Source organism: Magnolia sinica, chromosome 5 (genome assembly GCF_029962835.1).
Source record: "Magnolia sinica isolate HGM2019 chromosome 5, MsV1, whole genome shotgun sequence".
In the NCBI taxonomy this organism is placed as follows: Eukaryota; Viridiplantae; Streptophyta; class Magnoliopsida; order Magnoliales; family Magnoliaceae; genus Magnolia; species Magnolia sinica.
The window spans coordinates 1,429,637-1,443,378 of NC_080577.1; positions in this window are offsets into that span (position 1 = coordinate 1,429,637).

Here is a 13,742-nt window from a genome sequence, read left to right on the forward strand (position 1 = left end):
GATGATCCAATGGTCAGATCTACAGATCTAATGACCAGAAACTTCTGGGATTAATGGACAACAGTCAGAAACATTTTTCAAACGTTCTGAACCATTGAATACAACACAGCAACGGGTCTAAACCTGAGGCCTATATAAACTAGACCATTCCAGTCCGATTTTATCATCTCAATACACCATCTCTCCCATCAAATCAGATACAGTCCATAGCTCCATTTTAGAATACTGTTATCATCTCCATCATCTAAGTCTGTCAGAAGAAATCTACTGCGTTAAAACGGTTCCATAGTGGACCTATCGTGATTGCTGCACGTTGGATCCAGATAAGCCTTGTCTTATCCTGGGAGCAATTCGCCTGTAACCCATCAGCAGTTGATAAGGGGGCGAATCATGCTTTAAGGACAGTGTATTTTATACGTGATTCAGCCTAGTGATAATTTTTATTTTTCTATTTTTTTATTTTCAGTGTATCCAAAAGAAATTTCTTTTTTTTACAACTATGTGGGCTCCACCATGCTTTACTCCACTACTTGAAACTTATTTAGTCAAATATGGTATTTTGGTCATTTCAATGCCCTATAAAAAAATTGTTTTAAGCTTTAAAAGAAAGTCCAAACCTTTTTCTTTCTAGAGACTCAGGAATCCTGATTCGAAAGCCAGCTAGGTTGGATTGACTCGAAAACTCAAATGAGTCTCAACCGAGTCATGCTGAGTCCTACTGAGTCAGCAAGCCTGTTGGGATCAAGTCCATCTCAGGGCGAGTTTCCCAGTGATTCGTCTCGTAACCTTGTCGAGTCGAGTCCAGTGAGTCTCATTTATTACCTCCCAAGTCATGATCCGGTGGGCTGAGTGTATTGGAACCTTACCATGCACATAGTAGCATTTGGACACATTTGCATCCACATCATCAATCTGGATCATTCATTAGGTCCAGTCCGCTTTTCCTCGTCAGCCTTGAAAAAGTTGTACCGAACAGATGATCCAAGCTGTTGAGTCAGTAGCTGATAGAAATTGATGGGCAAGATATTGGCAATGGATTTTATTTACTGTAAATAAGTAACGAGGAGTTACTTTGGCACAGTAAAGATATTGGCAAGCATGAATTTTAAAAGGATACATAAACTCTGTCGCCTCCACTATTATGTATGTAATTTGTCAAATCATTTTAAGGCATGAGCTTAAAATTAAGGTAGATACAAAACTTTTTGTAACCCCGCCAAGTTATAATTAATAGGCATTCAATCCCTACAGTTTTCTATGATGTGGTGCACTTAGGCTTTCGATCTACCTTATCTTTGGGCTAATGACTTAAAATGATTTATTTTTTTAAAGAAGGGGTGGCAGGTATATACCACGTACATCATGGTGGGGTTCACCTGTTATGATCGATCTTAGGTTTTGCTCAATTTTCAATATGAAATTCTCATTTTAAATCAAACAGCAAGCATTCGTATGATTACTTGCATTTACCGAATCAAACAGGCCCGAAGAGATAATCATTAGCTCACTGGGAGCTAGGTACATTCACCAGTGTGGGAGAAAAGACTTAAGATGCATAAAATCCACACCATCCATCACATACACCATCCCTTTTAGGCCTTGATCCCAACAACCAGGATGGCTCAACACTAAGGTGGGGGCACCCCAAAAAAATGTATACAAAAAACTTCTTAATTCACATGGTATGGCCCACCGGAGTTTTAGAACACTATAAATCTGTTTTTATTAGTTTGTTCATCATAATGAGGCACATCCGATGAATGGATTGGATTATGTATAAACACAATGGTGGGTCGAAAAAAAAAATTGTAGTGGATGTTTCATCCCAACTATTTCCTTTAGTGTAGCCTACCTAACTTTTGGATTGTCATGACTTTGTGTTGAAAGGTTAAAATGAGGCAATATATCTGATGAACGAACTGAATATCATGAAAGCTCCACTCACGTGGCTCTCCATTTATGGAAGTAATCCAAAAAGGTACAACAGGACAAGTTATCCCACCGCAGTATTTTGTCTAAGTGAGACTTGGTGGGCCCTGGATGGACGGTCCAGTAAGTATTGACCGGTGATGCCTCTTGTTCAGCTAAATCAATAGCTAAAATTTCTGAACTGTTGGAGAAGACATTTTGTTTCACCCTCGTCATTGCAAAGAATGATTCTTTGCCATGAAATGCATATAACTCTAAGTAGATATAAAGAGAGTTATCTCGCATTCCGGCTGACTATGATGCTTAATACTCAGGCATGCAGAAAATTACAGAATTGGTAACGGTGGTTTCCACCATTTAGTCGATTTAATTTGAATTAATTTATCTGATGTATACAATTTCTGAGTGCCTATATATCACGTACGAGTTATACATAACTCCCCTTCTCATTTCAACCATTTTGTAGATGTCCACCGATCTGATAGGTACATAATCAAATCACTATAATTTTTAGTTTTCTGATAAATCCAACGTTTGGGTTACATGGTGAGGTGAATACAAACCACACCATCTAGTGGGTCTTACACATGGATGGTTATCACATGCATCTTTTCCAACTACATTAAAAATTAAATATTAAAAAATGCCTTTCTTCATTTTGAATTATGAAAATAAGTGTACATATTCATGCAGCTTAAGATCCGGCAGACGCCAAATCATTTATCTTGCAAACTTAATAATGTAATTGATATTATTAAACATGCTAATACCACCCAAAGGATGCCTCCACTTAAGTTGAGATGATGATTCTGACCATTGATTTGTCAAGATGAGTCCATTTATATATCTAAATGAATGTAGATCATGAAATATTTTAATATTTTCATTAGCAAGAAAAGAAATATTTTAATGTCACGCTGAAATCTAAAAATAAATGATCATAATCAATAATTTGGCCATGCAAAAACATTACCCAGAGGATGGATGGTTCATTTTTTTTTTTTTTTTTTTTACACACGCCCACACAGTCACGCAGTAGTGGAATTTTACCACCTATGGGTACTCCAACCCTTGACCAGGTGTTGAAACTCCTGAGAGTCTACCACCGGAGCAAGAGTAAGGACCCTAGATGGTTCATTTTGCAACCCTGTTTAATGTGGGCCCCAATGGAAATGGCACATGTTAATTATCTAAAGACGTGACACGTTGGATTTGAGTTTTTTTCAATGACCCAATTGGCTTATATGTGGAAAAAAAATTCTCATATTGAATATTTTAAGCCATTAATTAAACAAAGATAATGATCCAAAGACATAGCATGTTGGATTTGGGTTCTTTTAAATGACCCAAATGGCTTATATGTGGAAAAAAAACACTCTACTTGAATATTTTAAGTCGTTGATTAAACAAAGATTATGTCGACCATCGGTATTCAAATCAAAATAGCTAAATTATTGAAGGATTAAAATAATCCAATTTAAAGTTTCATTTGTTTTCTATCCACGGTACAATGTACGACACATCCCACACCATAGAAACATGTTGGATCATTGGTAGATGACTCAGATTCAAAAACTAAGGTAAAGACATCCTATTGTAATATGTCAAGATGTATTCTAGCAAACCTAATCACTGTATATGAGTAATCCAGCTATTACGATGGAGAATCCTCATTTTCCAAGAAAGGTGGTTTTGCAAATGGTTCATTTTAGGATCCACCATACGGCACTTAGGCTTAGCCAATAATTCAAAACATTAAAAATAAAATATTCGATGGATGGCATTCAACTCCAAAAAATAAAGGTTAGAATCACCATTGAAATGTAATTATTGAATCATAGTTTAGTTACATTGTACCTGGACTATGAAACGGTTCAAATTATTGAACCATCTCATCATCACGTACAACCCAATGGGTTGCCGCATGCTTAGGATTGTGACTAGCAAAAATCAGGAGAGAGAGAGAGAGAGGTCATTCACGTGATACGCGTGCAATGCATAAAAGTCCCAAAGAAAGATGGCATTTTAAAGGTCCGACTTTGTGTACTTTTGTCGACTGAGAAAGATAATGTAGCAATGTCAATCAACGTTTGTTTCTTTTGGGCAAAAGGAATCAAAAGGGGATTTTGTGCATCTTATGAAATGGCTGAAGTATATCTTATACTTCTGTATAAGCATCCTTAAAGGTCTGAGATGACCCTTCATGTCGGCACTCTCTCTATCTCTCTAGACTATAATGGATTTTTTATCACATTTTAGTAGTTACCCAACTTTGCTTGTCATGGTCCATTTGGAGGGGGCACTAATTGAATGCATAGTCTTAAGACTAAGTGAGTCGACACAAGACTACCTGGTGGAGTTAGCATGACTCGATGAGATCGGTTGAGTTATTTGAAAACTGGAAGATGACAATGACTCTGTCTCGAACTCAGAAAGACCCATCAAACCACTTGCTGACTCAGGTTTACCCAACACAATTTATGATGACTCAAAACTGACTGACTCAATTGGGAAATAATTCTTATTTTGTAAAAAAGCAGAGTTGAGAATTGACCCCATACACCATGTGAGAGAGGAGAAAGGTTAAATCAATGCAACGCAAGCTAAAACTATATATATTTTAGGTATACATAATTGTTTCAAACTTATTATTGTTAGTGTGTCTCTTATTATAGTGGCCCACATATGCACACACGGGTTTATAAGGTATTTTGGTTTTTTGAAAAAAAAACTTGAAATCTAAATTTTAAAGTTCAATCATAAAAGAAAACTTCATATTAGAATAAGTTAACATGTGGAAGGGATGAGAATTTATTTGAGATTTGATTTTTATAATAGAATAAGATCTACGTCTATAAATAAGAGAAACTTTTGGTGCTCTTCATTTGAGCTAAAAAAATGTACAAGACTACTCACCTCTAAGTATACAGTTGAGGGAGAATTGATGAGAAAGTGAAAAAATGACTGTCTGCCATGTAGAAACGCATGGAGTGACAAAACGAGTTGTTCATCATCAAGCCTGACTTCCTGGAGGAATGTGGTTTATCGTTGCGCTAATCCCACTTCTACTTTATGATTCTTTTAGATGATGCTATTACTTATGTATGCCTTTTGCAAACCTATTTCGAAAATCATAACCATTCCTTAGATTTCAGGAAAATTAAACATGGCGGATCCTAGAGCATCTCTCTCTCTCTCTCTCTCTCTCTCTCTCTGACATTTTTCCTCTCACTTCTTTTTTTTGTATTTTCTTCTTTTCTTTACTTTATGACATTGATTTAACATTTTCAAATGAAAAGATTCCTTCAGGACTATTTAGATTAGTGATTACAACCATAACGTGGTGTGAATGGATAATGATTATCACTACCATAGTTGTCCAAAGTAGTAAATAATGCTACTCTTGCAGTTGCAATTCCAACCTTAGGTACGCTTGTAAAATACTCATCGTGATTAGATATATGTTTTGCAATATTATTTTAGAGCATGACCCCAAAAATGAAGATCTAAAGTTCAAGTGGATCCCACCATAGAAAGCAGTGGGATAAAGACACTCACTGTTGAAACCTTCCCAAGGCCCACTAGAATTTTTATTTGCCATACAACCTGTTCATAACGTCACACGGACTTGGATGAAGGGAAAACACAAATGTCAGTTTCATCCATCACTTCCGCCACGGGAAGTTTTCAATGGCAAGTGTTCAATCCCCCACTGCTTTCTATAGTATGGTTCATTTCCGCCTTCGGATATGCCTCATTTTTTGTCTCATTCCATAAAATGATCTCGCAGGATGGATATGCAGTGTGGATATAACACATGATATTCAAGGATCCAAATAGGCTCCAAGAGAATGACATTTTTTTAGGGAGAGGATTCCATGCCAACATTGTCCATGCCTCAATGTATCCACGTATGGATAGGGTCAAAACTGTCAGTTTTGCATCTCCAATGTTGAATCATGTTGTTGTCCAAAATTCACACACACACACACACACACACACACACACACACACACCTTTCCATGAGGTCAAGTGCTGGCACCACGCTAGTGGTCGGATAGTGAAAATTTCAAATGAACAGTGAAATTTTATATGATGAGTGGATAATTAAACAAAACCAGTGAAATGGATTATTAAAATACAACCGCACATATTTCCTACAAAAGCCTTTAGCCTGAAGGTCCTATGTTGGAAACCTAAGTGGGGCCTATCGTGGGGTCCTTTTAGAAATCCACCCCATCCACCTATTATTACTGCTTATTTTAGGTGATGAGTTTAATGAAGAAGCATATGCAAATTCCATGTGGACTACACTACAGGAAACAATAGGGATTCAATGCCCACCATTAAACACTTGTATGCAACAAAAGTTTCAGATTGAGCTGATATTTCATTTTAATGGTGGATGACAAATAAACATCACTATGGGGCCTAGTAAGATTTCAATAGTTGAAATCATTATTCCCACTGTTTCCTATGATATGATCAACTTGAAATTTAGATTTGGTTCAATTTTAGGCTCAACCTTGTAAATGATCTGGAAAAAGGGATGGACAGGGTGGATTTCTAAAAAAAAACCTATGGTAGGCCCTACCTAGGTTTCTAGGGCAGGACCTTCCTGCAAAAGGCTTTTGTAGGAAATATGCATGAGAGAGAGAGAGGTGGAGTTGGTATTTTAATAATCGGTTTCACTGGTTTTGTTTCTTTACTCTCTTTATCAAATCTCAATGTTCTCCCTGTAAAATCTCACCGTTCTTTTGAAATTTTCACCATCCAACCACTAGTGTGGTGCCAACACTCGACCTCATGGAAGGTACTGTGCAGTCAAGCGTACAGTACCTTTTCCCATATATATATATATATATATATATATATATATATATATATATATATATATATATATATATATATATATATATATATAGTTAAAAAAATTGGCCAGCATTATTATTTTTTTCCTCAAAGGAATAGATAAATTGATTATTTTTCAAAAAAAATTAAAAACTTTATTGGGCAGTTTAACAATGGTCATTGCCAACAATATCAAAGAAATCAATCATACAAAACAAATAACATGTAATAGTCACCTTTATACATTTTCATCATTTTTCACATTATTTTTGTCAAACAGTTACTATCTTTAAAATCTCGAACTGTTAAAGGATGGCGTATCAATGTATGTCAAGGAACATTTACACTCTAACACTCCACCCCACATGTGGGGTGAAACTTTGCATAGGAACATCCGAAACACTTAACTCATACCATGCTGGAGGGACACACAACTCACACCATAAATAGGCCCTCGATGAAAGAATATATTTTGGTGGCATATTTGCTACTTCTGAAATTCGACACAAGACCCTCCACTTTGATACCATGTCAAACAACCCCTTCTTCTTATGGCTCGAGCTTTTAAAGCTTGTTTGATTTTTCAAATCCTATATAAATGCCCTGTGAATAAGTAATAAATATTCTTTCACCTTACTTGAAAGTGCACTTGCATTTCTATTTTGAAAATCAGTCTAAAATTATTGGTTAAAATTTGTGAGGCCCATCACAATATATATGATGTTTCTATGCCGTCCATCTATTTTAACATAACATTTTGAGGCAACAGTCGGAAAATGAGAGCAGATCCAATACTCAAGTAGCCTACAGTAAAGGAAATAGTGGCTCTAAGAAGTTTTCAACGGTAAGTGTTTGATTCTCTAAATCTTGTGGTATGGTCCACTTGAGCTTTAGATCTACCTCATTGTTTTTGTCATGCCCTAAATTCAACTGACATAATGGTGGACGGTATGGATAAGCCACATTCATCATGATGGGCTCTACATATATTTGACAGCATGGTTGATTTTAGTGCTAAAAAAATTAAGCACCAAATCAAGCATCTATTGTCCTAATTATAAAAGGAAATAATTATTACCCATTTGCAGTATATATATTGAGAATTTGAAAATCAAACACTCCCTTAGAGAAATGGGTTATTTGACCATTATATTCCCAAAAAGCTCCTTTTTATTTCCCATCCTATCAGCCAGAAAAAGCCCATTTATTAGATGGTTAAGATATTCCCATGACTGTAAAGATAACGTTAATATCTAACCGACAGCTGAAATTAAAGGTTGCTTTTTCAACCATTGAAGGGATAAAGGTATTGTCATTATCTACCCGTCCATCTCATAAAAGGGCCTTTTGTAATGGCTAGCATTGATCTTGCACACTTTATTTCAATTGTCACATTAAAGTCCATGGTTCGATAATCCGTATTGTTATATGATCTGTCCTCATAGTGGATGGACTGTGCCTCGAAATTGCCCATTCATGTATAGATAAGAGTCCCATTCAACTGAAAAATATTCTTATATCGGTGACTAGCATCTTCCAATGGTGTAAGATTTTTGGGGCATCCTTCATCTGCCGTCGCTAGTCAAGGGACCAATGGTCTAGATTACCCTACTTTTTTGGGGAGAGGAAGCCACGTGTCATCTTATATGAGGCACACACCATTCTTTATATCCTTCCTTTTGTCTTTTTGCTGCTTTTGTTGCTGAGCCCACACGCTTTTCGGCTCTCGTTTTGTACATTTCCTCAAAAATAAGATTCCAAGTTTAGATGTATGATAATTGATAAGCCGGCAATTAGGAATTGCGTACGTAGCTCGTAAATAGTACGAATTAAACTGTCCAAAACATGGTCCCAACGTTAGATGTGTAATTAACCAAAATTTGAGATTATTTGATTATGCTAATATTAGATTGGTAGATATTTATTGGACGGTTAAATTGTATACTCAATGGCCCAATTTCCACAAATAAGTGTCCAAGAATCAGAAGTTAGGATTGTTCATCTAATATGATTTTTAGAATGTGACTTATATACATTGAATTATACAATCTAACCGGTTTAATTTGGGAAAACATCTTCCACGTATGCAATCAACAGTTATACGCTGTCAGAGTATCATATAACTCCATAAGACCGCGTGCCTACCCAAGCTCCTCGTGTTTACGCTGGATTTCTATTTTGGGTGATACTCGCGTGAGGAAGTGTAGAGATCTATTCTTACAGCAAATCTGTCAGAGATCTGAGCCATCCATCAGGATGGGTACACCGTAAACATGTCATGATCATATCAACCTCGTCAAACGTTCGTGGAAAAGAATGAGCAGTTAGGAAACAACGTTATGCAGAAAGAATCGTCATGCACGTGTGGCTCATTTAAGTGAGTGTACTAACAGCATTTAGGTGTATGGTATACTCACAGTGCTCTCTGTCTGGTGAGCGGCATGGATCTCTGATACGTACTCCATGTAGTAGGATCTCTGTCACAAACTTCAGCCTCCTCATATCAACTCCAGCTCACTGAATCCCGAATCCCAATGTAATAATCCATCTTAACTTACTCGATTTCCATTGTGGGGAGCTTTGAACGATCAGGGCCGCTCTCATTTGACGCATTTCAATCATGTGCTCTAACTGGTTTTTTTTTTTTTTCCTTTTTTTTCCTCTAATTCACGTTGATGAGTTTTGAGAAAAGACATAATATTCGATGTTGAGGTTGGCATGTTGCTTTTTGAACATTAAAATCGAGTAGAATGAATTTCATGTTGGCCGACTTTAATATAGGAAGCTCATCTGCACCATTCATTCTTTCATAAGGTTGATTTTTGGGCGTGAACGAGATTTTTAGGCGTGAACGAAAAATTGAGGCAGATCTATTTAAAGATATGTTTGGATATAAGTGCATGCATGAAAATAAAATAAAATTCTAGTTGGCAAATGAAATGAGAGGTAAATGAATCAAGAATAAATGACTTACTCCGCTTCGTTTGACTTGAAATAAAATGCATTTGAATTTTTCAATGTATTTATATAAGCACATGTGATAATTTAAATTAAATTTAATATATTAATTTAGCATGCATGTATAATATTTAACAGCATAATTGTAACAAACCCGTTAAAATATATACTCATATCAAAACTAAAATTAAGAAACTTTTGACCATAAGAATGCAAACAAGCAACTTATTAATGTTCTTTAACCATTTATTTAAAGGGCTAACATTTAGATAGCTTGAATCATTTATTAGTAAGATTTTAGTTATATAGATCACAATTAAATTATTTTAAAATATTATCAACATACCACATATATGGAGGACATGTGTATAGCAGCACCTTTGCTTACACAACTCTCCTGAAAAGCTAGGTGAGTCATTTCAACCCGGTTTACTTCCAAATTTTAATTTCTTGGCAAGGCTCATTTATTTTCATTTAATTTTATTATCATGCATTTACTCTCATCTAAACACACTTCAAATGGAATTTAATTCTATTTATTACCAATTTCTCTCATTTACCCCTATTTAATCCCATCCAAATTGGATATAGGGCCGTAATAAACCGTGTATATCATGTCTAAAATCTTTTAAATTCACGCTTTGTTATTCAGGTGATAGTTGGAATTTCATGATTTCAGAAGCATCCCTTAATTCTGGTGGGACACGTCTGATGAACCGATATAAACATCATGGTCGACCCCCACACGCAATATCTGCTTTGTGGACGTCCCCATCTTAATTGTTCCTCGGGCTTAGAGTCCACATGTTTTTGGGGCTCGGTCCAAACACTGGTAGCGCACGGGAAGGCCAGGTAGATGTCACGTGATGGACAGGATACATCATATCCATGATGTCACTCCACCCACATCAACGGTTGTCACGCCCCTTTGGAGCGTTCACTTTCATGGGAGAACCTGTTTTACCCCAAATCAGATCCATCAACAATTTAGTCCATTTATTTGCGGGTCACCGTGGTTTCATACGACTCTAAAGGAAATGTTTGGAACGGAATGTATATATCATATCCACACCTTCGATCCATTTTTTGAGATCATTTTAGGACATGGGCCCAAAAATGAGTCACATCCAAAGTTCAAGTGGACCACATCACAAAAGGCAGGGGGTATTTAATGCATACATTGAAAACCTCTTGGGGCCACAAGAGTTTTGGATTAAGTTGATATTGTGTTGCTTTTACTTCCCTAGATCCATGTGACCTTATAAATAAATTGTTGGACAAACAAATATCATGGCGACCCTAGGAAGGTTTCAACAATAAGTGACATTGTCTCATGACCCGATATCATTTTGTAATATCATTTTGGGTCATATCTTAAAATGATATTACAAAATAGATGAAAGTAATGAATATGGCATGTATTGTGTTGGGGCTCATCAAACTCGGATCCTCACTCTTACTCCGGTGATAGACTCTTTGGAGTTTCAACAACTGATCAAGGGTTTGAGTATCCATAGGTGGTGAAATCCCACAGCGGCATGAGTGTGTGGGGGTGCGTGTGCTTTTTCTTTTTCTTTTTTCCTTTTTTTTTTTTTTTTTAAAGTGGGTGTGTGCACACCATACAATTTGCTTCCACTTGGAAGGTGAAAGGTGAGATTAATTACGATGGAACTGTATTTGGTCTAATGTAGGAAAATATAAGAAACATTGAATTAATCCAATATCATATTAACATAGGGATGGGCGTGATGGGGCTGATCATTGTCTTTCTCAAGGGAATAACTACTCTGAATTTACAAAATTTCTTTGATCATGGTCTTCCTCACAAAAATATCTTAAATTCACAAGGAAAAATTTATAAATAGAAATATATTTTTAGAAATTCTGAGAAATTGTCTAATGTGGGTCCCTGTTACACTCTTAATATAGAAAGAAAAAAAAAATCAAAATTATCAAAAATAGTAAAATTCTAATTCTAATAAAATTCTTCTCAAGCCTAATTTTTAAAAATAAATTTTTATTAAAAGATTACTATCATGATTAAAAGTTATTTCTAAAAAGAAGAAAATCTAAAACTCTAAAAATAACAAAATATTACCCAAAAAAATGAAATTACTAACTATAGTAATTTTTTCTTAAATTTTTGTTTTTAAGCTGAAAGTGCGCGTTTTCTAAGGAAATAAACACAGTTCACCTCGAATGACCCGTTTCAGTAAAAATTGATAAGTTATGTGTCTCATAATGATACCTGAATCAAAAGTTATGATCAATTTACAGTCCACCTTCTTTTAATCTAACCATGCTAGGAATGTATTGACGCCACGTCCTGCATCACATATCATCTAGCTCAGCAGGAAATATGGCAGCATCTCCTTCAATGAGCCCATGTTGATGGTGTGTTTTATCAACACCATCCATCCACATGCGCCTTATACATGTGACAATCGGGTTGCATGTGCATACAAATAGCCATCATCAGTTGTGAAATCTAGTGATTATGGTTCCATGGTCCACTAAACACAGGTTTCACTTAGCACAATACTTTTCTCATACATAAGTTTAGGAATGATGTTAATTCCATGTAATGCAATTCAATACCATTTAATCCAAAGTTCTAAAACAGGCTATTAATAATTTTACTAGGCAATCAAATTAAAACATTCCAAGGCATGGTTAAATGTGATGGGAACTAGCCTAATGTAAAGTTGGTAGAGTAGGTACTGAATCACTTTCAAACATGCATTTGCGTGCCTCATAAGCAATTGCTAGAAGTTGTGGGGCTCACATAGATGAGCGTGACAAGTCCACTTTGTCCATCAGTTCTGCAAAACTACCATTGGATAGGGTTTCATTAATTAGGCACATCCAAAACTATGGTGAGCCACACTACGTGAAACAATTAGAATAGAAATGTCCACTATTGAAACCTTCATGGAACCAACCATGATGTTTATATGCCATCCAAACCATTCATAGGATTACTTCCGGTTATATAAACTGTTAAGTACAAATGTCATCCTTAAAAAGCTTTTGGCCCTAAAAAAATTACAAATGGTAGCCATTCAATTCCTATTGTTTTGTGTGGTACGGTCTACCTAAAGTATTGGATCTGCCTGATTTTTGCATTCCTGCAGTATTGTTTTGTGTTACTGTGAAATCTATGGACGGAGTAAATTTGTCATAGGCATCTCTAGGGGCCGACGTAGCTTTCCACCGCCTAAATTTTCCACGAGCAGGTACATACTTTATCTCTGAAAGCTGTACTTGGCTCGATCAAATTCTATCATGTCAAGTCTCACCAAACTCACTGATTTCTAGCCTTATAGAATCTGTTTTGTTTTGCAGGGGACAGATCTTGAGAATCACATCCGATCATGTGATCTTAACCAGCCCATTATCTCCACTGAGATTGCCAGTTTTTTTTTTTTTTTACCATCAATTTGATTGAAATGAAATGGATGGTTAGAATTGTCCAATGAATTTGATTTTCTAAGTATGCTCTCTATCTACAATGGATGATGATCTAGACGGGCCCTATTTCTGTCAAGGACAAAAAAACCAAGTCCCCCACCGGTTAATGATGATGGTGATAATTTTGAAGAGAAATGATCCAGTGCTCCTATTTGCATCAGTACACTTTGATAGTCCAAATGATTCATCCAAGCCGTCCACTCCATCTGAGCCATGTTTCATGTCTACATTTCCAAATTTACACCACCAGGCCATTCTATCCATCAAATCAATTGCATGAAAAATGGACAATCAAAATCATTTACATACAATAGGCAAAACTAAGGTTTTAATATATTTATTTGTGTTCATCCATCATGGATCACTCACATTTCTAAGGCAACACTTTTATCAGGTCATCCATACCATCTCATCCATTGTTTCTAAAATGGATGGCTATAAAAATGAAAGCTATCATTTATGGATTTAATCTTCTGATCTTGCTCCACTTAATCCACAGTCTAGATTAATGATTTCCATTGTTTAAGAATCTA